This window comes from Alligator sinensis, unplaced genomic scaffold (genome assembly GCF_000455745.1).
Source record: "Alligator sinensis unplaced genomic scaffold, ASM45574v1 scaffold860_1, whole genome shotgun sequence".
Classification (NCBI taxonomy): domain Eukaryota; kingdom Metazoa; phylum Chordata; order Crocodylia; family Alligatoridae; genus Alligator; species Alligator sinensis.
The window spans coordinates 1152048-1177562 of record NW_005841923.1 but is presented as its reverse complement, the minus strand read 5'-3'; the positions used below and the strand labels follow the sequence as shown (position 1 = coordinate 1177562).

At 43.7% G+C, this 25515-nt stretch overlaps 1 pseudogene; it reads right to left on the bottom strand.

Moving 5' to 3' along the window:
* Positions 1–20302, bottom strand: part of LOC102387081 — a 73808-nt pseudogene extending 53506 nt beyond the window's left edge.
* Between the last annotated feature and the right edge of the window lie 5213 nt (positions 20303–25515).

The window sequence follows — 25515 nt, the reverse complement described above, 5'->3', positions numbered from 1 at the left end:
AGGAAGGATTTTTAATACTACTTTAGCTGCTACATTTTTCTTGCTGACAACATTGGCATTGTACTGGTGGAGCACAATTGGCTGGCAGTTAATCCTGCTCAGAGTAAATGCAGTCTAAAGAGTGGTGCACCTTGGGTAGTAATTGTGTGTGTTGCTTTGTGGTGTATTGGAGAGGTAGGGATCAGCAGCTCAGTGTTCACTAGTGTCAATAAGACTTCTGAATAAGACAGACTTATAGGGGCTTAGGAGGGCCTAATAGTTGAGGCACAAAAAACAGAAGACATACTTAGGTACAGTATACTTAAACAAAACCAAAAGCATCCAACTCCCTGCTAGGTGCCAAGTGATCTAACCATAAAGGGTGCCTGTAGATGTGCTGGGAAGCTGCTCCAACACACTGTAATTACAGTGCATCAGAGCAGACTCGATTAATTGAGTTTTAGTTTCTTCTTTATTTAGCAATTTCATTTGGAAGAAGCAGAAAGTTCTGGGTATTTCATAGGAGAGATTGTTCATGCAAAGTTTTTAATCTGATCTTGCACTCTAGAATCTTGGCTAGTTTGGGCAAAGTGAATTTGTATCTGAATTCTGAATCTTTTGGGGTGCCCTCAAAAAATTACTCATGTTGCATCCAAGATCACTCGAATGTGTCCTTATAGGAAGTAGCTTGAAGCTGGTAGGCAACCAGTTAGGTCAAATTTAAAGTGGTGTCTGAAAAGCTACGCTGCAGGAAAGGTCACGGTGAGCAGATTCTTTTGTATCCCATTAATTGTTACTAGAAGTGGTACCAATGGGATGTTGTTAGCATCTGGGAACCTGCATGCCTAAATCATAGGAGATCTGCTCCAATCTGTAGAATTAGATCTGAACCTCCCTGAAGCTATGGGGTTGTGGGGGGAGAAATAAAGTCTTTAAGTATAAACAAGACAAAATGACTGCCATAGCCCTGTTAAATCCTTTACAGTTTTGGTGTGACAGACACTGTTTCCCATGATAGTGCTATAGCTAAAGTGAGCCTGTGAGAAGGAGAAAGGGGGAATTTGCTTTCCTTTGCAGGTCGCTTGATCTCATTGCAGTGAAAGGCTCAGCTCAACAAAAGCAAAGGAACACTAATGAGCTATCTTCAGAGTTTAGAGGCATAGCACTGCTGGTTTGTTTACCTGATACCTGTAAATGTTACATTATAGTCTATTTATTTCCTCTTGATCTTTTTCTGCCCCCTGCATGGTACCAGAGAAAACTTCCTTTTGCAGCTTTATCATTATACAGTATCAGTTGTAATCAAGGTCATGACATTTCTCCTAAGCACCACAGTATTGATTCCTCATTCTGTTTTGTTTTGAAAATGTAACTGTGCACGCCGACAAAATATCAATACATTGAAAAACGGTAGAATGTCAAGCAAATTCGTATGCCTCACACTGCTCCATTGCCTTAAGAGTCAGTGGTGCAGCTCAGTGAATAAACAGTGTTTACTAGTCTAGAATAAGATGGGCTACAAATAAATTATTAAGCTTTTCTAGGAGGCGGATATGCTATTTTCATGTAGTCTGTAATGTGTGTCATCACATACAACAAAAGGATAAACAGGCTTGGGCCAACTTGATGAAAATTGATAGTGACTCGAACATCCCTATTCATAACCAGTCATATCCAGATTAAGAAGGCTTCAGCCAGCAATTTCCAAAATAATCCTATATACCACTACCAAGGCCTCCCTAAATCATTAATATGTGTTGATTGGAAAAGCTTTCAGTGTACTGATTCAAAAGTTTAAATAATTGTTGGAGAAACATTTTTAGGTTCATCTTTTAATTTTCATGTTGTAGTATAGCATGAGAAAGGCTGAGAGGTTAGTGCTGGGGGCCCTTTTTATAGAAATTCAGCCTGAAAATATCTTGATAGCTGTTTTGGAAGTCATTAATGATACCTATGCATGACAATATGATTCAGCTCTCGGGTAAAATTTTCAGAAGCACCTAAATCCATTATTCTACAGTCTTAACATTGAAGCATTTCAGAGAGAGTATTTATTATGATCCTGAAACAAAGGACTTCCACTTGCATTTTCTCCTATGAGAAAAAAAAGGGATGCTGCATAGTATTTTTAAACAAGTATGAAAATGAGGACTAGGCTATCTGGAGAGATTTGGACTTTTGCTACAAACCTTGAAGTATAACAAGATTCTCCCGCCTTATAATCATCCCCAAACAGCCTATGGTTCGGAGAGTATCCCCAGAATATACACAACAGGAGATAACTGGGTATAAGGCAAAGCAACTGGTATTCTCTTACTATCTTTGCTGTAGGAATAGAACTGCACAACAATGACATCTAGGTAGATGTGATATACTGGGATGCAATATCACCCCAATCATTGTTACAACATCAACAGTGTCACAATCACATCATCATCATCAACATCATACAAACAGAAAAAAATGGAATCTCTGGAGGTCACCTAGTCCAATCCCCTGCTCAAAGCCGGGTCCTTCCTATCTAAACTGTCCTACACAGAGGGCAGGGGTGGCATGGGTGCTGAGGTGCACAATTGATATCCCAGAAGTTGCAAGTCTGAAGCCACAGCAGAAGTGCTTGTGGCATGATCTGTCAGATTCCAATGAATCTGTGAGCTTTGCTAACCTACCTTGTCACAAGGGCATGAGAAAGGAAAGGGCCCCATACAAGTTCTCTTCTAACATATTCCTAAACTATACAATCAACTCCGTCACACAACTTTAAGGCATACTGCCCCAGAACACCAAGAGCATGCTAACCTACTTGTCACTGGTAATGTAGGGGGATGTGGGCTCTGTCCTGCTGCTACAAAGATTGACAAAATGCACTCAAAAGGTCCAAGGAAGAGGGCTATGCCCCCCACTATATGGGAAGGCAATCCACCCCCCATCACCACACCCACACAGTTTTTACTAATCTGCCCATTGGATAAAATTATTGTGTCAATTGATCTGATCCTGAGTTGTGGGGCAAGATTTTCTAACCAAAAGCCTCTGGGTTTTAGGCTTAGCAGGAGCACTGCCATACCCAATCAAAATCCCCAGCCTGGGCTAGAGCCAAGGCCCAACACTTTTGAGAAAGGTGGACAAAAACTCTGACCCCTGTAACAACAAAGAGGGGGGAAAAAATCCTTCCAGGCACCATGTGGCAACCAGCAAAGCTTAGAAGCATGGGGGGAAAAAAACCCAAATCCATTCTGCTTTGCAGCCTGGGATTAGCAAGCACATCTCTACACAACACACCCTCCAAGGCCAGATACAAACTTTACACTTTTGCCAGTATAAATGATTGGAAACTGATCTATACCTGTAACAGAACAAGAGTTTGGCACACTGACTGGTTTAAAAATGGCAGAACTGGTCTAAGATTGGCCCCTCCCCGCCTCCTCCTCCCCCACCCAAAAGGCGAATGTGTGTGCTGTTCACTACTGATCTAAACAATGCCATTTACAGAAAACCATGTCACTTAGATCAATTCTGCCTCAGGTTTTTTTGGATGTCTGTACCTAGCCTAACTGGACAGCCAGAATTCGTCTTTCTGTATCCCCTCCGTACACTTAATCCAGCTCCATTAATCTTCTTTTGAAACTAAGTCAGTTGTGCAGCTCCACATCATTCTCCTGCTTTTAAGCATGAACTCCAAGATCTGCCTTCTCTGTGCTGTGGAGTTCTTCTCATTATCTCCCAGTCATTCATGTGTGTGTAGGTTGGAGGGGCCTTGGGCTTTCATTGCTCTTTACAGAGTACTCTTTACAGGCTGTTAGATCATCCCTGACCAATGCTTATTTGGCCTCTTCTTGAAAAGCTCCAGGGATAGAAATTCCACAACTTCCCTAGGCAATCCAGTCTACTGCCTCACTGTTCTAACAGAGCATGTCTACATGAGATGTTTACTGCACAGTTGATTAATTAGCTGTGAAGTAAACATCTTGGCGTCCACACATGCACCACCATTACACTGCAGTAAATAAATTTACTCCGTAAATACAAGTACTATCCTGCTGTGGAGTAAAAAACTCCATAGCAGTGCATATGTAGACTCTGGAGGGGCTTCCTGGGGCATGTGAGCGATTCAGTGTGGGGGCTGCTTGCTGGCTAGCTCCACAGTGAAGCTCTCTTGTGCCCCAGCCAGCCCTTCCACAGCACTTTGAGCCAGGGGGAGCAGCCCTGGGCTGGCAGGCTGACACCTGGAACTAGCCAGGGCTGCTCTGACCCAGCTCCACATGCACCTGAATAAACTGTGGAGCTTATTGCTCCAGAGTTAATTGCTTTGGGGCACACTGTTTGAATGTGCACCCAGGAGCAATAAACTCTGCAGTTTATTCAGGTGCCATAATTGCACAAGTAGACATGCGCACAGTGAAGACGTTTTTTCCTGATATCCAATCTAAACATAGTTTGCTACTACTTCAAGACACTGGTACATATTCTGCTCTCTGCAGCAATGGGGAAAAAAGGGTTTTCTCCCCCTTCTTTACAGCAAACCTTCAGATATTTGAAGACTGCTATCATATCCCCTCCAGCCTGCCTTTTCTGCAAGCTGCCCTTGCCTATTTCTTTCAACCTCTCCTCATATAGCCCACCTTCCAAGTCCTTTATCATTTTTGTTGCCTGCCTCTGGACCTTCTCTAACTTCTAGATGTCCTTTTTAAAATGTAGATCCTAAAACTGCACACACAACTGTAGATGAGGCCTAACCAGCGCTGAGTAAAGGCACTTCTCATATCTTGCACCTCCTGTGTCTTGTACCCAATGCTACTAGCACTGCTGCTCCCCACCCCCAAAATATACATTTACCCTTCTCATAGCTTCAGCGCACTACAGACTCCTACTGAGTCTGTGAGCCACCAACACTCCTAGATACTTTTACACAGTGTTGCTATCCAGCCAGTTGTCACCCATTTTGCATTTGTGTTTTTGATTATTCTTTCTGAGGTGTAGCACCTTGCACTTATCAGTATTGAACTTCATTCTGTTGGCTCTAGTCCAGCCTTCTAATCTGTCAAGAAACTTTTGAACTGTACTTCTGTCCTCCCATGTGTTTGCAATCCTCCTGAGGTTTGTGCAAATTTGATAAAGATTTCTATAGCAGCAACCAAATAATTAATAAACATGTTGAACAGCACTGGGATCAGGACAGACCCCTGTGGGATTTCACTTGACGTTTACTGCTATTCTGAAATGGATCAATTTATAATTACCCTTTGCTTGTGGCTATTGAACCAATTGTTTATCCACCTTGTAGCCATTTTGTCTAGTCTGAGGCTGCCCAACTGGCAGCCCTTGGGTCACATGCATCTTGTAAGGGGTTAAATTTAAATCCCAGGCTCTCAGCCAGCCACCACTGCCTACCTCACTCCAGCTATAATAGCAGCCAGAGTCTTCAGAATCCCCCCTGTGTTGGCACATGTGTGCTCTGGGTCAGGATGTGGCAACATGACATTCAAACCCCTGCAGGGGATTCCTGCTTTCAAGCTACTATGCCCTAGATCAGGGTGCAGCACCCAAAACAGTTATCCCACAGGATGAAACCCCTGAAGCCATGGAAGCAGAAGGGACCCTATACTGTGGAACAATGGTGATGTCTGTTTTTGCTGATCAATTGGATCAGCTGTGCCGAGACACATCTGGGAATAGCTTATGACACAACAAAAATGATATGGTTTTAATCTTAATAACAAGCTAGAGGTAAAAGAAGGTATTCTGTACCACATACACAGGGGTTTTGAAAAGGATCCCTGCTCATAAATGGGGAATATATTAATTCTGGGTAAAGATGGGGGCAGTTTTAGGGTAAGTTCTTCAAAGTGTTCGCCTTCCCAACTCATCCTTGTTCATTTTGAGCAGATTTTTTTTTTCATCTGGGAACTGATCTTATTGAGGCATTATGATATCTTTATGAGGGCTTTGATTCTGTCTGTGAAAATGAAATACAGAATTGCTGTCAGCCAATAGATATCATGTTTCACCAGGTCTTATTAAATTGTGCTTTAACTTTGAAGGGGGCTCTGTAAAAACAGCACGTTTGCCCGTGAAACCTTAACTTGGCCTCCATATGTGCATGCATTATGGTAATACAGTCTCTAATTACATGGTCTCACACTATTTTTCCCGAAGGACCCCTGCCACAAAGTATTAGATAACCTTTCCCACAAAACTTGCTGCCAGCTTCACCTGTAAGGATAGTTATTCTGCATGAAATGTTATGTTCCAAATGAAAGCCTATAGCTGACTGTTAGAGAAATTAGTTCTATGTTGTGCTCTTCTTCTATCATCCTTAGGCCTACAGAATGCACCACAGATTGTTAAAGGATTGCTTGCAATATGCATGTAATAGAAACTATTGACAACATTTTTAAAGTACTTCAGTTTCTGTCCAGCTTTAGAGAGGATATGGTTCTCATTGACTTCATTTGGCATTTAAAGGTACTCAGTGCTTTAGAGGAGTAGTATTCAACTTTTTAGAACAATGGGCTGGGTGCTTGTGACCTCCCTGCATTGTGGGTTACGACTTCCCTGTAGTAGGGGAGGGAAATGGCTGCCAGTGTCAGAGGGAGAGGAGGGAGAAAGGAAGAGAGTTTATCTTTGGTACACAGCACCTGCCATACAGGAGTGGGGAAGGAGGGAGTTTACCTCTGGTAAGCAGTGTCTGCCAAAGGGAGGGAGGGAGGAAGGAGGGAGAGAGTAAGCAGTACCTGCCATGGGGGCACACAGAGCAAGAGAACATGGAGGACTGCAGTAGGCCTCAACAGCACAGCACAGTGCAGGACAGGAAAAGGGATGCACAGGAATGAGCTGTTTGCCACTGATCTGTGCCATGAGCTAGATCCAGTGACTTTGGGGGCTGGATCTGGTCCATGGGCTATAGGTTGACCATCACTACTTTAGAAACTGGGCCCAAATTTTTTCAAGCTGATTACCCAAAATCAGCATTTGCTTTTGACTCCTATACCAAGTTTGTCAATTACTAAATAGTATGATACAGCTAAAGCAGAAACAATGAGTTTATTCACGCTAAACTATCTAGAATACGAGTTAGAATATGAGTCTTTACAAGTCTTGTTAAGCTTACAGCTGGAAAATACCTACATATTTAGTACACACTATGGTTTAAATAGACAGTACAAAGCATCATTGTGCAGACATACTAAATTTGATCTATATATACTAAGGCTAAGTACAAATGATCAAAAAGCCTGAGGCGGTATCAATCTAAGTTACATGATTTTATGTAAGCAGCCTAGGTTAGATTGGTAGTAAACAGTATACAGGTTCATCCTTTGGTAGGAGGAGAACACAGGCTGTTTGCAGTGACCCCAAGGTCTGTAGGTTGGGGACACTCCTGCACACCTCCCAGTATGTTCCATGGGTTCTCCAGGCTGCCAAGCACAGCTGAATGTCTGGGCCTGGCTGTCAGGCATAGGCAAGCAAGCTTCTACATCACCGCCTGCCCTAGTACTCTTGGACCCTGTAGCTATGGGCCAAAAAAGCCCTGCAGTAGCCTGGGTGCCCATGGCCTCAATACCTACGCACAGTGGGTGAGCCCCGGAGGTCACAACATTGCCTCCATGCAGGTCCAGTTCCGCTGTTCTGCCCCCTGCCACCCTGACCCACCAGAGGTTACCTGCCTGCACTGGCTCCTGCTTGGGGGAGAGAGCAGGAGGCCATGCTGGGGTCCAGGTGACAGGGTGCCTGGCTCTGTCCACTGAGGTGTAGTATGCAGGAGCCAGGGTTGGGCTCCATGGAGAGGTAACCAAGCATGGGGGAATGGGGGAATGAGACTGGGTGTGTGGGAGCCAGGATCAGGCTCTGTGGGGCTCTGCCTGAGCCTAGGAGCATGAGGGTCCCTGGCTTGGTGTGCGGAAACCAGGGTTGTGCTCCATGAGGCTGCACCCAAGCACAGGGGCATGGATGTCCCTGGCTGGGTATGCTAGAGCCAGGGTTGGGCTCCATGGGGCTGTGCCCAAGCTTGGGGGTTCTCCTTGGCTCAATGTCAGGTGTGTACATACATCATGGGGTGCTTCATGATGGGATGTGGGGGCATGGCCCAGGGATGCAGTTGCTCAGATCCCGGGGTTCATGTAGGAGATGCAGATGCCTCCCTTCCCCTCTCTCCCCCGCTGCCTGGCTGCAGCTGACAGATGACTGGATGCATGGCTGGGGAGAAGGTCTACGCTGGCTTGACTCTGAGAGAGTTCAGGGTGGGTCCCTCTGAATGCTCAGCTGGAGCAGCTAAGTGCAGGCCAAGTGCTAGTGTACCTACCTACAAAGGGGAGAGGGTTGCAGGGGGCTGCAAACGAGGATGGGATGCCAGAGGACAGTGATCTAACTTGAATTGACAGGGGATCTGGTACAGAAGTTCAATTCACTGGTCTAACCTATATCAATTAGATGTGAGTAAACACCAAATCAGGTCTATCTTAGACCTTTGCCATTTTTAGACCAACTGCTGTACAGTTATGTGTTTAGATTGATTTCTGATCATTTAGATCACTTTTCTGATCACACTTCCAATCCGTTTTCTGATCATTATACTTATGTATAATCCCTGTACCTGATCTTACTCACAAACAGAAAACAGTGTATCAGAGCTTGCATAGTGCTGTTCCTCAGCATATACTGGTTCTGATTCCAGAGCTAGTATGTGCAGAGCTAGCTTGGATATCTCTGCATGGCATTCCCCTGATACAGATCCAGGTAGGAATAGATTAAATCTTTTTGTTCAAGGACATTTGTATTAGCTGGAGTTAATATTGCTTTTCACCAGAATGGAGAAGGTAAGAATGGTACCAGTCTCCATATCAAGTACAGCAGAATTTGTGCACATAATCTTTCTCCAAAGCATTATACAGAGAGTCCTACCAATTACTCCTGGTGGTTGTATCAAAAGAAAGTGTTTAACAGCTAGTCTCAGCTGAACAATGCTCTAAAATCAGGCACTGACCAAAATGTGTAGAGAACAGGTATACCTTTCTTTTACATACACATTAGGTAATCTGGACAGAAAAGGAAACCTAATTTTGTTGCTTGGAATTGGCTTTTTAAGAAACTGTGGAAAACTATTTAGAAAAATTTGCACTGCTAAAGAATCTCTCACCAAGAATACAAGGTAGTGACAGATGGATCAAGGGGGCGCTCAGAGCTTTCCATTGCTAGGCAGAGAAGAACAAAACCAGCTTGATACCGTGGGGTTGGTAGATCTGGAATTCCCTTCATCACAAACACTGATTCATTTTGCCTAAATGCATCATGCTGGTGAATCCTGAGGTTAATGATTAGATTATTCTACTATACATCAAAGGCTTTTGGAGGTCCCTGAATCTTCACAGTTTGATATGTTCATTTATCATGAACAGGTAGAAGAAATGAAACCTAATTAAATGATTTTTTTAAGTCTTTTAAAATTATCTATTATTTTCAAATCCTATTCATTTGGGTGGCTCAGTGGTATAGAAAGAATTTCTTGAGGAAACACCTGGGTTCAAATGGTATGCACTAATTTTCACTCCTTGACATGAGCATAGGTAGTAGATCTCTGTGAGCTTTTTGCATAAAAACTTGATACCAGGCAAAAATCACTTGATGCCTTATCCAGTGTTTAAGTTAATGAGAGACTTTCAGGTAAGCCCTAAGAATTATATTCCTTCCTATTTCCAATGGGCATAGGTTCTAGGGTTGTGTGAAGCTTCAGTAGCTTATTCGATTCAGAGGAGATTCGGACCGATTCAGGGACCGAATCTCTGAATCTGAATCAAATTGGGAGGCCAAGTAAAAGCTCCAAATTGATTCAAAGCATCCAAATAAATTTGTAAAAGCTTTGGAAAAAGATTTGGCTGATTTGGAGATTCGGCCCTGGACTAAACATGCAGCTGACAGCTGGTAAGTCTGTTGGGGTTGGGGGAGGGAGGAGGGAAGAAGCGTAAGGGAAGGAGGGATTGGGACTGGGACAAGCTGCCCAGCTGAGGCAGGGGGGCATGTTACTTGGGGAGGGAGGGAGGGGGACATGGGATGTGGGCATGGCTCTGCTGGGAGTGGGGGTTCTTTCCCGCTGCCACTTTCCCACCTGGGGTGGGGGTGGGTGGGATGCAGGAACGGCTCACTCCAGGCAGGAGGGGGCAAGTGGCAGCAGGGCAGAGTCCCTGCTCCCAACGTTGCTGGACCTGCATCCAATGCCCCCCTGTGCCAGCTGGCAAGTGGCGACAGGGCAGAGCCCCCACTCCCAGCACTGATGTGGGCATAGCATTGCTGGGAACAGGGGCTATGCCCTGCTGCTGCCCGGAGCAAGCCATGCCTCAATCGCATGCCCCCCCAGCCATGATGGCTGGGCAAGTGGCAGCAGGGCATAGCCCCCTCTTCTCCCACTGTTGGGGCAGAGGCAGGCACAGCTGGAGGAGCTGTGGGAGAAGCCCCCATGGCTATGCTATCTGGCCCCATCCCCTGCCCAGCCCCAGCCTCCTAGCACTTTAAGGAAAAAAAGCAAAAAAAAAAAAAAAAGCTCTGCACTCACCAGCTGCAGCAGCAGTGATGGAGGCCTCTGGGCACTTGTGGCAGAGTCCCCCATGCAGTGTGGGGCAGCAGGGTTTGCTGCCCCCAGCACCCGCACAGCAGATTCCCCATGGTGCAGGTGCAGCATGGCTCAGCAGGGTGCCACACTTTGCCCAGGAGCTGGAGCAGCTCTACCTGTCAGCCAGAGCTTCTGGTTCAATTCTCCAGCTCTCTGATCATTCCCTCAGCTCTTTCTGGGGGGCACAGCCCCCAGATCTGCACATGGGGTTTCAGCAGGCTGCTGTTGCCAGCTGGGGAAATAGCCCAGAGGCACCACCATTATCAGCTGGCAGCAGAAGTGTGCTGTCATCCCGCATCATCTGCGGACCCATGGCCCCCAGGAAGAGATGGGGGAAGTGATCAGGGAGCTGGGGGAAAGATCAAGGAGCTGGGGAATTGAACTGGGAACTGGGGGAATGTTCATGGACCTGAACAATTCCTCAGCCCCTGGTTCAATTCCCCAGCTCCTGGTTCAATTCACCTGGGAGCTGGGGCAGCTCCATGTGTCAGCCAGACCCCAGCATCACTCAGCCCCAGTGGCCCCAGTTCCCAGGCAGTACACAGCACCCTGCTGAGCTATGCTGCACCCATGCCATGGGGCAGCTGCTGCGTGGTTGCCAGGCATGGGGGGGGGTGGAGGGGGTGATCCCCACTGTCCACCACTGCCCTGTGCTGTGCATGGAGCTCTGCCATGTGTGCCCAAAGGCCCCAATCACTGCTGCTGCAGCTAGTTAGTACAAGGCTTTTTTTTTTTTGCTTTTTTTTTTTTTAAGTGCTGGAACTAGGCTGGGGCCGGGGAGGGGATGGCTCTGGGTAGTGCAGCCATGGCTCTCCCATGGCTCGCTCAACCTGGGGAGAGACAGGCACAGCTGGAGGATCTGCCCAGCTGTGCCTGCCTCTCCCCAGCCAATCCGAATCACCAAATCTCTCCAAATCAGCACTGAATCTTCTGAAGCTGATTCAGCTGAACTGATTCAGGACAGTGATCCAAATCTCCGAATCAAATCATTGTCCTCTGAATCGGCTGACTCCAAAATCCAAATTCAAATAGAATACTTCCCTCTTTGCACAGGCCTAATAGGTTTCCCATAACTATGTGAGATAAAGGTGTGATGATTTAAATTTCACTACATTCCATATGTTTATGAAAGCTGTCCCTGGCCTTTTTTCCCAATTTCATGAGGCAGCCAGCTAACCTCTAAATCTTGGTGAACTATCCTTGGAAGTGAGGTATTTAGGCAGAGGATAGCCTGAGAGATATCTAGCATGGGTTTGTTGCAAGTAGGTATTGCCTGACCAATCTCATCTCCTTCTATGACCAGGTGACATATCACCTGGACAAAGGAGAAGAGATTGATGTCATATATCCTGATTTTAAAAAAGCCTTCAATCTGATATCCCATGAGCATCTCGTAGAAAAACTGGCCAACTGCGGCCTCAGCTACATCACAGTCTGATGGCAGGGGAATTGGCTCTGAGGTCGGACCCAGAGAGTGGTAGCTGACAGAAGCCAGTCATTGTGGTGCCCTGTGACCAGTGGGGTCCCCCAAGGTTCCGTCGTTGGGCCTATACTCTTTAACATCTTCATTAATGATGTGGACATTGCTGTCAGAAGTGGACTGGCCAAGTTTGCCAAACTTTGGGATAAAGCATCCACAACCAAGGACAGGATGGTGATCCAGGCCAACCTTGACAGGCTCAGAAAATGGGTGGATGAAAACCTGATTGTGTTCAACACCAAAAACCGCAAGGTACTCCACCTTGGGAAGAAAAACCTGCAGCATGCTTATAGGCTCAGCAGTGCTATGCTTGGTAGCACCATGGCCAAAAGGGACTTGGGGGTCATGATTGACCACAAAATGAATATGAGCCACCAATGTGATGTTGCAGCTGGGAAAGTGAGCAAAATTCTGGCTTGCATCCATAGATGCTTCTCAAACAAATCCCAGGATGTCATTCTCCCTCTGTACTCAGCCTTGGTGAGGCCACAGCTGGAGTACTACATCCAATTCTGGGCTCCACAATTTAAAAAGGATGTAGAGAAGCTTGAGAGAGTCCAGAGGAGAGCCACGTGCATGATCAGAGGGCAGGAAAACAGGCCTTATGATGAGATGCTGAGAGCTATGGAACTCTTCAGCCTGGAAAAGCGCAAGCTCAGGGAGGATCTGGTGGCTGCCTATAAGTATATAAGGGGTGTACATCAGGATCTGGGAGAATGCCTGTTCACGAGAGTTCCCCAAGGGATGACAAGGTCAAATGAGCACAAACTTCTCCAAGACCATTTCAGACTGGACATAAGGAAGAACTTCTTTACTGTCCAACACCCCAAGGCCTGGAACAGACTGCCACCAAAGGTGGTGCAAGCACCTGCTCTGGAATCCTTTAAGAGACATTGGGACATTATCTTGCTGGGATCATTTGACCCCATCTGACCTCCTACTCCTGGGGCTGGGGACTGGACTCGATGATCTTCTGAGGTCCCTTCCAGTTCTAATGTCTATGAAATCTATGAAAATTAAATACCATAATAGGAACATAAAATATTTCTTTACCCCCTTGTAGGCAATTATCAATACCCTATTTCCTTATTGTAGAGAATATCTGCTGTACATGACATTATGAGGAGAGAAATTCCCTACTGCAAAATTGGGAAAGTCCAGGGAATACCTGTGTATTTTCTGGTACATATTGGTTCCAAACTATGATAAAAAGACTCAATAGAAAGGTTTCTTATTAAGGCTGTGTGAAATTTTCCTGGCTGTTTTGTTTTAACACTGTTTTGACTTGTTTTGAGCTCAAAACAGCAAAATCAAAATGAAATGGACGGCTCTGAAACAGCATCAAAATAAAACAAGGGCAGTCGAAATGTTTTGAAAGTTTTGAAATGTTTTGAATTTTGAAGCTCAAGATGGGCTTGCCTGCAGGGAAACAGAAATTAAGGAAAGGGAGGGAGAAGAGGTGGGAACGACTGCTCTCATATTGATTGCGTAGCTGGCCAGTGACTACAATCCTTCCCTGAGGTCCCTTCCAATCCCAGTGCTCTGGGGGAGGGATGAAAAAACAGCTTAAAAGGCAGCATTATTTGAACTGGCCTGCTTCTGCTTTGGAGTCTGACAGTTACTGAGCTATCTTCCAGCAGCTCAGGAGCATTAGGCAGCAAAGGCTACTACTAGGTCTGATCTGAATGATTTCCTACTTGCTAGCCTAGTCTAGCAAGAGGAATTTCAAAATACCTTTTTCTTTCTTCTAAACGTTTTTATTTTATTATTATATTCATTGATTTATTCTTTTCAATTTTATAATTATATTGGATAGGATATTACATTATAGAATTTAATTTATATAGGAAGGAAGATACATTTATATTTTATTTCTATATGTTTATAGCTTATAGCCTAGTTGATTACACACCTTAGAGAATTAATATAGGAATGCAGATACATTTATCTTGTGGCATAAAAGACTACACACCTTATAGAATTTATATAGGAATGAGTATACAAGTGGACACTATGAAACACACCATGAAGCGTGATGGAAAGGCAGGTGGCAAGCCTTCAGGGAGGGGCAGAAGAGGGAAAGGTGTCAGTTCCTCCTCCTCCCTCAAACAGAGATGCAGCCTCTTTCCTCCAACTAGGAGGGATGAGGCTTCCACAAGCAGCAAAGAGAGGGAAGCAGTGCCAGTGCTACTGCCTATGCCTGAAACTGCATCACCTCCAAGAGCACCAGCCATAACCTCTCCCACCACCACCATGGCAAAAAAGCAGCAGCACCAGCACCAGCACCAGCATGACATTCACCTCCACCCCCATTTCACTTCCCATGCTGAGCCTTCCAGTGCTAGAGGAAGAGCTGGAGCTGAGTGCCATGGCAAGGGAAATTCTGGGGAAGGAGGGGGAATCATCTCCGTTTGTGCTCCACACCCCTCAAGTTTCCCCTAGAGCCAGGTCTCCTTCCCCAGAAGGCACTTCAGAGGAGCCTGAGGTAGAGGTTGCAGAGGCAAGAGGCTCAGTTGAATTCACTCCTCCTGTTGCTGTGCCTCTGCCTGCTGAGAAGGGAAAAAGTGCAGCATCCACATATGTACCCGCACCCAGAAGTGAGTGAGTAGTGTGGTCTGGGACCATTTTGAGCTGGCAGATGATCCCACGTATGCTATCTGTCTGCACTGCCAAGCCAAAAACAGCTGGGGCAAGGAAACAAAACACATGAGCACCACGGAGATGCTGATGCATCTCCACAGGAACTACCCCGTTTCCCTTGCTCCTCCTCAGCCTGGGACCAATGGGAGCATGCCCAAAGAGGAGTCCCCCTGTCACTCCAAAGTCCCCATCCCCCCAAAGCAGAGGCAGGCCACCCTGGAACAGTGGGAGAAAGGCAGACAGAAAGTGGGGTGCATTGCATGGGTGAGCGAGATCACCCAGAGCAGTGGGGAGATGCTTGCTGTCAATGGCCAGCCCTTCTTAGTTGAGTGGCCAGGGTTCAGGAGGCTCATGGCACTTGTGGCCCCATCCTACCAAGTGCCTGCACACATCATCAGCAGGACGGTGGTGCCCTCCCTGTATGAGGCATGCAGGGAGTACTTGAGGCAGGAGCTACACAAGGCAGGTCCACAGGTGGCCTTACACTTCATCTTGGATATCTGGAGCAGCCGGGGAGGAGATCACACCTACCTCTCCCTCACAGGGCACTGGTGTGACCAGTCAAGTCATCAGCGGGCTCTCCTTCAAGCTGAGGTGATGGATGAGTCCCACATGGCAACAGGGGTCATGGGGGCCATGAACCGCTTGATGCAGGGGTGGTTCACTGGGCAGGGCAACCTCACCCATGGGTTCATGTGTGTTACGGTGTGCCCTCACTGGTGCTGGGGCCTCTACACAACATGGTAGTGTGCCCCAATGAGGTCTCCTCCTCCCCTACAGCCCCAGATTGGTCCACCACTTTAAATGGCAACAGGGGCGAATATGGTCAATGGGGCTAATATGGTCAAGGTAGTCCATGATACCAACTTTGTTGACATCTGCGGTGTGGCACACAAGTTCCACCTCATTGTCAGAGATGCCTTAGAGGGGGACAGGGCTGGTGGTGACGGCGCCAGCACCATCAGCAAGCTCATTTCCAAATGCAAGAAGGTGGCAGGCTACTTCACCAGAGCATCAAGTGGGACAAGATGCTGCAGGACAAACAAGTGGAGCTGAACATCCTGCGGCACAAAATCATGCAAGATGTGGAGACTCGATGAAACTTCACATACATGATGTTTGAGAGGCTGGTGGAGCAATAGAAGGCCATCCATGAGATACCCTTGCTCGGGGAGATTAGGCTCAGTGGCCCCCTTAACACAGCTGAATGGATACCAAAGTTCAGTGCTTTTTTAAATTTACAAACCACTTTTCAGAGCCAGGCCTATGAACTTCACTTCATCAGCTCCCTAGGTACAGAAACTTATGAACTCAAATATAAATTGGATTTATTACACACTACAACTTACCGGACATCTGACTCCCCAGGTACCTCTCCACTTTTACCTGTGCTGCTACATCCTCCTCCCCCTCCCCACCCTATCCTATCCCTCACTTCCTGATGCCTCCATTTCCATTTTTACTGATTGGCTTTCTTACATGCATTGTATGCTAGCCTCTGGCTTCTTTACTATTCCTACCATCCAGGATGAGCATACACACACACCAATTGCAGGTGCTTCCTCAGCCTGACAAAGGGTTTTTCAACCTGAAAGTTTGTTATGATCTGTGCTATATGATGGAAGGAGGTATGACCACACCACTGCATCCCGCCTTGAATCCACCCCTGCTCAAAGCAGACCTGCAGAGGGAGCTCTTTGGTCTCTGTGAGTCCCAAGGTCAGTGTGTTGGGGTCTGTGAAGACTGGATCAATTAAAATACTGGAAATTGGGTATTTCTAAGTTACACACACACACACACACACACACACACACACAGATTAATGTGACATGCCTGACCCAGCTGGGTTGATCAGCATGGACAGGCTGACACCCTCATATGCCAGGAATCAGTTCATTAAGGTAACAATAAAATGGAGTCAGACACAAGCACACAGGTGAACAGAATACCTCTGAATCCAGCTGGGTGTCCAGCTGACACCCTCATGGGCCAGAATTCAGTTCATAAGGGCATGTCTGAGCCAAACTGGGTCAATCAACCTGTACAAGCTGATCCCCTTATGTGTTTCAAATTCAGCACATCCAAATCTTTTGCCCTAACTGTCCTAGTAGTGGTAGCCTCTTGATGATCAGACCCCACAGTATTTCTGGGCTTCATAGGGATCTTTGGCTTAGGTAAAAGAGGTGTTGCTGCAGAGCAAGTTGGGAAGGAGTAGTAGAGAAGGAAAAATATACCCAGTTACTATCAGTTTGACTATAAAAGTTATTTATTGCTGAGTATATGAAATGTATAATGATACTAGTAAAAATAGATATGCAAAGGAAAACAATCAAAACAATTACAATACTACCCTGGTTTCACTAAGTATTTGGGGAAACTTAGCTCAAGCTTAACTAATACAATTCAGGTTCAGATATCTATGCCTAGAGAGAAGAAGAGAAAGAGAGAGAGAGAGTGAGAGCTGGGGTCTCACCAGTCTTAGGCACTCAAGTTCCAATGCTGACAGGTAAAGTTCTTAGCACAATCCTTGAAGAGAGACGATCTGTTTTTCCAGCTTCTCAAGAACAACAACAGATGGTGTAAGAGAGATTTCTCTCCCTTAAAGCACACTGTTTGCTACTTTTATAGCTTTCTTATACCCCTAGATTAGCCTCTAAAAGCCTCTTTTAATTGTGTAAATCTAGAGGGTCCCAAGCCATAATTGACAGGGAAAATCCTGTTACATAAACAGTTTAAATTTAAATGAATTACCTTTTTCAGTGAAAAAAGGTTATCTGGTTTGGAACATCTCAAGAAACTGATTAACAACCAGGAAAAACATTAAGTTTTAAGGAATAACTAGACACCTTGAAGCCAGCTTCAAATTATTATGAATATACTGGAAGGGATTTTCTTAGATGGCCTAGCTATGCTTGCACTGTGAAGTCAGCATCGGTGTTTTGCATTTTACCTGTTGTGAATAAGCCTCAGTTTAGCATGACTGTCAGATTTTACTGTAGTCTTTTAACAGACTTCAGGGAATTACTTGAAGCGTTTATAAACTTTGTGGGGAGGACTTCCACCAGTCATCCTGGGAAAAGTATAACAGCATTTGTGGTCAGAACTCCAACGGGCTAGACGCTGTGATGAACCCTTAACCATTGTTCAAATGTTGCCCATACCCCCTCTGACTTGGTTTGTTTGCCTCAGCATTCCCTAACCCAAAAAATGAGTTTTAGTCAATCAAGTTTAAATAGGTCTCCCATAGTGGGACCGGGGAATGTACGGCCTGAGATGCCTAGTAAACTTTTCTTCTGCTTAGTTTTGGTTAGATGAGGTATGTGTGTGGGGAAATAGAAAAAGTCCATTGTAAGTTCAGCAAGTGGGGTGCCAGGCCTTCCTCAGGAAGACAGAGCTGACAGGTAACAGCCAGTGCCATGTCCTTAGACTAACACCCCTAGCACCTGACCGGAAGGATGCAGGGCTCTGGCACATCTAAGCCCTAAGGCTGGGGCTGGCAGGGAGAGTTCTTTGGCAGCTGCTGGAGAAGAAGCTGCTGCAGGAAAGAAAGGCTCTAGTCTGTGACAGTTTGGCTGTTTGAGATGCTGCTGGTGCTACTATGCTGCTTTCTAAGTTATTACCTGTTGTCATTTAAAGTGGTGGACTAAGATGAGGCTGGAGGGGAGGAGGAGGCCTCATTGGGGCACAATACTGTGTCGTGTAGAGGCCCCAGCACCAGTGAGGGCATGCCTTAACACTTACAGAGTCACACAGTGAGGGCATGCCTTAAGACACACACTAGAGAAGAAGCTCCTGCAGGACAGGAAAGAAAGACTCTGTCACAGTTTGCCTGCCTAAGATGCTGCTGGTGCTACTGTGCTAGTGCTCCCTAAGTTATTTTATACCTCTTGTCATTTAAAGTGGTGGACCAGACTGAGGCTGTAGGGGAGGAGGAGGCCTCATTGGGGCACACTACTTTGTCGTGTAGAGGCCCCAGCACCAGTGAGGGCACACCTTAACACACACACAGTGTCACCCATGTCATTAGTTTTGCTTTTCAGCAGGCTGAGGTGTTGTTTCTGAGAAACCCCTGCACCTATCTCCATGAAACTTGGCAGACATCATGGCCTGAGAAGGGGCTACCAGCCCTGTAGGTTTCATCCAAATCAGGCAAGAAATGACAAAGGTATAGGCAGTTTTGTGCTTCCCCATTATAGCCTATGGGCAAAACATTGTAACAGCAAAACAGTTTTGACTAAATGAAATGGAACAGCAGTTTCAAAACTAAATGAAACTAGAAACGAAACACTGTTCTGTCGAAACATCAAAGTGCAAGTCGAAATGGAATGGTGCTGTTTTGCACAGCCCCATTTCTCATTCTATTGAAGGAGTGTGATATGAAGACACATAAACTGGTTGTCTGTCTCGAAATGAGAGGAAAGAGAGAGAGACCTGGACCCCTTCTGAAGATACCGGGAGGGATGTGTGAAGAGCAAGTTAGTCCAACTATCAGAGAGAGGAAAACCTGGACCCACTGGAGAGAAGGTAAATTGTAGTAGATGTTGAAACAAACTGATGTCATTGCAAAATCACTGAGTTTTGCCTAAATTTCACTTAGAGATTTGTGACTACCTGATGTTTGTGTTATGGCAATAGAAGACCACAAGGAAAAGGGAAGGAATTATATAATAGGAAAGGAGTCCTTCCAAGAGATGCAGGATAATTGCATTTCACCTAATTGGTTCACTCTTGCTATTTGATAGGAGCAAAAACAAGATTCTAGTTTCTTTACATAAATTTTATATTTTCCTAAATACATTCTACACGTTTTCATTTTTAGGGAAGACTTTTTAAAAAAGCTTATAAAATGGGCTGTTTTTTATTGTGCTAGTGAAAGAAGAGGGAGTTATTTTCATTTACAGAATTCCCTGTTGAAGAATTTGTTGTACATACTTTTCATGAGGATTTTTAATATTTGGTCCATAAAGTACAAGTGTAATGATGCAACTGACTGAACTGGCTCTGAAAGATATGTTTTAAGTCACGCCAGTAGTCTGCAAACTGAAGTGTTTCATATATTTTCTTAATATAATGAACTCTAGTGATTCTATCCATTCAGTGTATGGTTGCACTGACACATTGTCATTTAATTTATTGGTTAGTTGCTTGTTTTATTTTGTATTTAGTAACAGGTTACCTAATGTCAAAGTGACTTGTCTAATTCTTTTAAAAAATAAATTCTTGATCTTGAGTTCTCGTTAAAGTCATATTGAAGTTCTGAAGACTTCCTTTGGTTATAAGGACATACTCTTTTTTTTTTTTTTGTGGGATGCACAGGAAATAGCCAAAGTAACGAGTGATTTTAATTGAGGCATTTTTGGTTGTTCTTGTTGTTGTTTTTGTTTGTTTTCTGAGTTTGTTCTGAGATTCCTGTAAAGGGCCTGATTTTGGAGGATAGATATTCAGCATTTTGTGATTATCAGGGCCTTTTCTGTGTCAATAATTGGACATCCAATTAAAATCTTGGCCTTAAACTATGACTGAAAACTTAAAGATACAATAAAGTCAAGAATAATTTCTCATTATCTTGTTGCTGCTGGACTTACCTGAATCATATCCATTGCTTATTTCTTTATTCTAATAGCAGAACTGACTCTTTAAAATGATATCTGATGATCACCATGATTTTCTCTTGAAGTTTTCCAAATTTATCTTCTATGATTCCAATCACATTTTTTCCTGTGAAACTGGGTTTGGGAGAGACTCTCTTCCATTTTGTTTCTTTATATTTTTCCAGTACAGCATGCTTTCTATTGTTTACTACTATCCTAGTTTATACTAACTTAATGTCAAATTAGAATTTACCCGTTTGTCATTATACTGATTTTTAGGCTAGACCTTTACTTTAATTTTTAGACTGCTTTTTAGCTCACATTTAAATTTCAAATCTCTCTTAAACATAGTGCATAGAGACTCTTTGCACCAATTACTGTAGGAAAATGAGAGAAATTCATAAAAAAATTAAATTTCTGACTTAAAAATTTCCTTATAGATAAAACTATCCCAGTATGTTAATGTTTAAACTTCTATTGAAGTGTTGTTTTTAAAAACATAAAATTATGACATTTCCTGGTTGCTATATTCTTTTAATCCCATATTTCCTTCCAATTGTTCAATAGTCTAAAACATGGCTGAGTTAACAACATTTAAATCCCATAAGGTTTTTTCAGTAATATTTTCCTTATTTATCCCTTCCTGATATAGTTTGAATCTGTTTAGCGATCACATACTGTTCTTCATGGCACATATTTGAATTGATTTTGGTCATGGATTTTCACTTTGCCAAATAAAGATAATTAGTAGGAATTCTAGTGAGAAGGGTCTATTGCCGCCTCCTGGCTAGTTCACAGCAGATATATGCCTCTATATTATAAAATTTAACAGAATCTCCCTTTAAGTCAAATGCCAAGAGCCAGTACTTTAGCTGCAGGTCATGGGTCCTATCTATCCCTAGTGTCAGAAGTGTGCAATTTGACAGGCAATTGTGTAGATCTTTGTTTGTGGCCCTAGATTTATTTATTTTACAGTGTTTTAAGCTTCTGGGTGGGAACTTGTGAGCTCAGCAAGGAGGACAGGAGTAGGCTTTTTTGAAGCTGTATTCTGGGGATATTATTTAAAAAAAGAGCATTAGCTTGACTAGGATAATGTGCAGGTACCCATAGTGTATTTAGTTGTCAGTAGTGCTGTGTTCAATATTTTTTCACAGGGAATGTCTGTCTGTGTCTTTCTCTCTCATGCTGGCATGCCTTTGAAAAAAGCAACCTGCTTAACCTTTCAGTACCCTTCATTCCCAGAACAAGTAGCAAGCATTCATGACACTAATGAATGGCTTTTTGGTCCATAAACTCCAATCTCACGCTGAAGTGACTGTAATTTCCACTGGGTGCAAAATATCTCATTCCTAGATTACCTACATTTTTCTGCATGAACCACAGCAGGTTAGTTGACTTGACAAGTTTTCTTTGTTATATGAATGTACCACATGCAACACCATCCACAAACCTAGTAACACGGAAGTAACATGGAAACAGGATGGCCTGCTTCCTCTGCTGGACATGTATACATGCTTTACATGTAAATAACAGAAACTTTTTTAAAAGTGTGTGTGTGTGTGTGTGTGTGTGTGTGTGTAAACATAAACAAAAGTGTGTACACACACACACACACACACACACACACACACACTTTTGTTTATGTTCTTTAAGTGTCCAGGTACCAAGGTGGTAGACACCTTAGACATACTTTACCTGGCTGCATATTGGTAATGCATAGATTCTACTGGTCATGCTGCATCTGACTAACAAACAAATTTCCTCCTACTCAGCTGGGTCTCTGCAACCATAAGGAAGCACTAAAGTCAATTTATGATCCAATTTCTCTGTGACTATGCCACTGTAGATAATTCTTTTTTCTTTCTCTTGCTCAGCCTTATATGCCAATATACATTTCTTTTATATTTTTAAATCTCCTGTAATTTGAAAATTGTTCTAGGTATATGGAAACAATAGATTTCTGCATGGAAAATGTTCTTTATTATTACCTTGTGTGGTAATCTTTGAACTTCAGGAGAATAATTCATTGATAGCGCTATGGCTAATGATCTAACAACTACAACTAGAAAGTACATTAACAATCAAAAGGTTTGTACTAATTTTTTTCTGTAATAATTGTGAAGAACATTTTGTGCAAAGGTCTGCGGTATCCCAGAGCAGATTTCCCTGGTGCCACAGGGTGAAAGTATGTCAGTGAAATGCTAAAATTCAGAATTAAATACTGTATCTGCTCAGTTACCGAAAATAATGATTTGGTCCTCAGCTGGCATATTTGCAAGTGTGGAGGAAATATACTCAGGAAATTACCTTTTCACTTCATGTCTGCTCCCTGCAATAGGCTCACATTGGGCATTGGCCATCTGCATTAAAGGCAAGTGTATGATCCAAATCTTTTGTAGCACAGAGAAGCAGATTGAATGCTAGAGCATCTGCACCATCAGACATTGATTTGACGACTATGTCAATTACTTTTGGCACCAAGCTTTCTGTGGGTTACTTTCTGATTGATCTTTTGGTCAGCTGTAACTATTTCCACATCTATGCGTATTTTTTTGGATTTATTGACTGCATTGGCTATCATAAATCATTCATTTTTTTATCCCATGTGGAATCTCTGGTTATATTGTTTGGGTCAGTTTTGATTATGTCTTCTCATTCTCAGGCTGTAAGTGCTGTTGCTGAGCAATGCCCTTAGTTATAAAAGAGCTCCCCCCAAAAATGGTACTGATCTGTGAGATGCCATTTGAGGATTTAACTTATCAACAAAACATCAGTTTCTATATGTATTTGTATGAAACAGCAATTATTTTCTGTGGCATTTTTTGATCATTGGGTTTGTTTCAGTGCTGTAAAATTGCTAATGCCGCATATGTTCCTGCAGCAATTTTGTGCATGTTAATGTGTCAGACACTAATGCTGTTCGCACATGATCCCATTCAAATGCTTAAGTATCAATCTTTCAGTGCTGTGGTACTTACAGGTGAATTACAAGACAGCAAAGGAAATGGCATTGTTGGCCTTTTGCTGTTTTAAACTATATAACACCTTCGTTTATTTTTTATATTCTCCTTTTTTCTAATCTCAAAAATATTACTAATATCAAGCTTTATTCATTCTGATTCTGCAAGAAGTCTCATTGGAGAAGGCCAAGAAAAGTAGATTTGGAGTTTTTTCAGCCTTTATTTGTGAGATTGGGAGTGCTGTATCTTTAAAAAGCTGGAGGAAAACATATTTGTAAAAGTGCTTTTGGATTGACTCCCTTAACAGAAAAAATGTACAAACCTCAAAGTTTTCAGTGGTCTGGATAACAATCATTTCACTCTGTTAAGTGGGTTTCACTTCCTTGTTTTTGTTTGATCATAATTACACTGCATCTCACTGTTTTGTGTAATCTTCCGGAAAAACAGGTGAAATAAAATGCAAAAATGCAAGTAAGAAAATAATTGTGATGTGCATAGATAGATAAATATACTACATATATAGATATAGATATCTAAAGTATTTTTTTATTCATCACATTAAAGTGAAAATGGTGCAAACCCTTTTTTCCTCCTTTGCAGGTCACCTTTCAAGGTTTCTGTTCCTGTTGTCATCCCGTCGCATCAATTGTGAACAAACCATTATCTTTATGGACTCAGGATGTTGGTTTCAGACTCTCAGTCCCTAAGCAATGATGTACTTCAAGTAATCTTTTATTTATTTATTTGAATGCCTTCGCTCCTGAGATTTAGGCCTGCCCAGCATTCTGACAATCAGGGTTAATTACTGTAATGCTTCCCTGGCAGGTCCTCCTTAAAACATCTTACCAATATTGTATCTCATCCAAGATGATGCTGATTGTTACCTGCACAGGACTTTGTCAGCATATTACTTCCACTTTATGCAGATTGGGTACTTGCAATTTGAAGTGTACAAACCAATTTTTAGCACAGATAAGCAGCTTGAAAGACAGAATCTTTGACAACAATCAAACCCCTGATCCGTGGCTTTCTGAGATACTACTTTCTTGTCTGTTTGGATGCTTTAAGGCTTGCATCTCATAAAATCTTATCTTTATCAGACTGAAGGCAGTATGAGACAGTATCTTGCTCCTCATTCTGAATATTCATTTGAGGTTAATCTCAATTGTTTGACTGAGCTCATCTAATATTAAATCCCTTAACAAATTACAGTGTGCTGACAGGCAGGATCTTCCTGTTCCCAACACTCACTTTATTTACATACTAGTGACTTAGTTATGCCGTACAAGTTTTGTCAAACACAAACTATCAAAAGACAGGAGACAGGTACTTTAGCTTTTTCAGTCCTGACTGCCCAATTTAAGACTAAGCACACAACCTCACCATCATAAATCTGGAGAAGAGAAGACTGAGCGGGGATTTGACAACAATCTTCAAATACCTGAAGGGTGATTACTAGGGCTGTGCAAAGCTTCGGTCACTGATTCAATTCAGAGGAGATTCGGCGAGATTCGGCGGCCGAATCTCCAAATCCAAATTGAATCAGGAGACCCTTTAATCTCTCTGAACTGATTCGGATACAGACACAGCTTTAAATGTTTTTTCTGCATACCTCAAGGTACCAGGTGGCTTGTGAATGCTGAGATGGTGGGGCAGATGGAGCATCCCATGGGAGTGCAGGGGGGTCCCCAGCAAGCTCAGTGGTGGACCTGGAAGTGGACTGGAAGTACTTCCGGTCCACTTCTGGGTCTGCTACTGAGCATGCAGGTCCCCCGCCCCCCATGCTCCTGTGGGATGCTCCATCCACCCCACCATCTCTGCATTCATGAGGCATACCTGGTACCTCAAGGTATATAGAAAAAATATTTAAAGCTGTGTCTATGGCTGAATCGCTGATTCTCCAAATCAGCATTGAATCTTCAGATTCAGATTCAGCCGAATTGAATCAGGACAGTGATATGAATCAACGAATCAAATCACTCTTCCCTGAATTGGGCCAAATCCAAATCTAAATTGAATATGGCCCACTTCACACACCCCTAGTGATTATGGAGAGGGTGGAGATGGGCTTTACTCTGTGACTATAGGGGACAGGACAAGGAGCAATGGCCTCAAACTGGAGCTAGGTAGATTTAGATTGGAGATTAGGAGGAACTTTCTGACTATGGTCAAGCATTGGAACGGGTAACCTAGAGAAACCGTATAATCTCCATCCTTTACTGGAGTCCTCACCCCCAGGTTGGGCACCTTGGCTCCTTATAC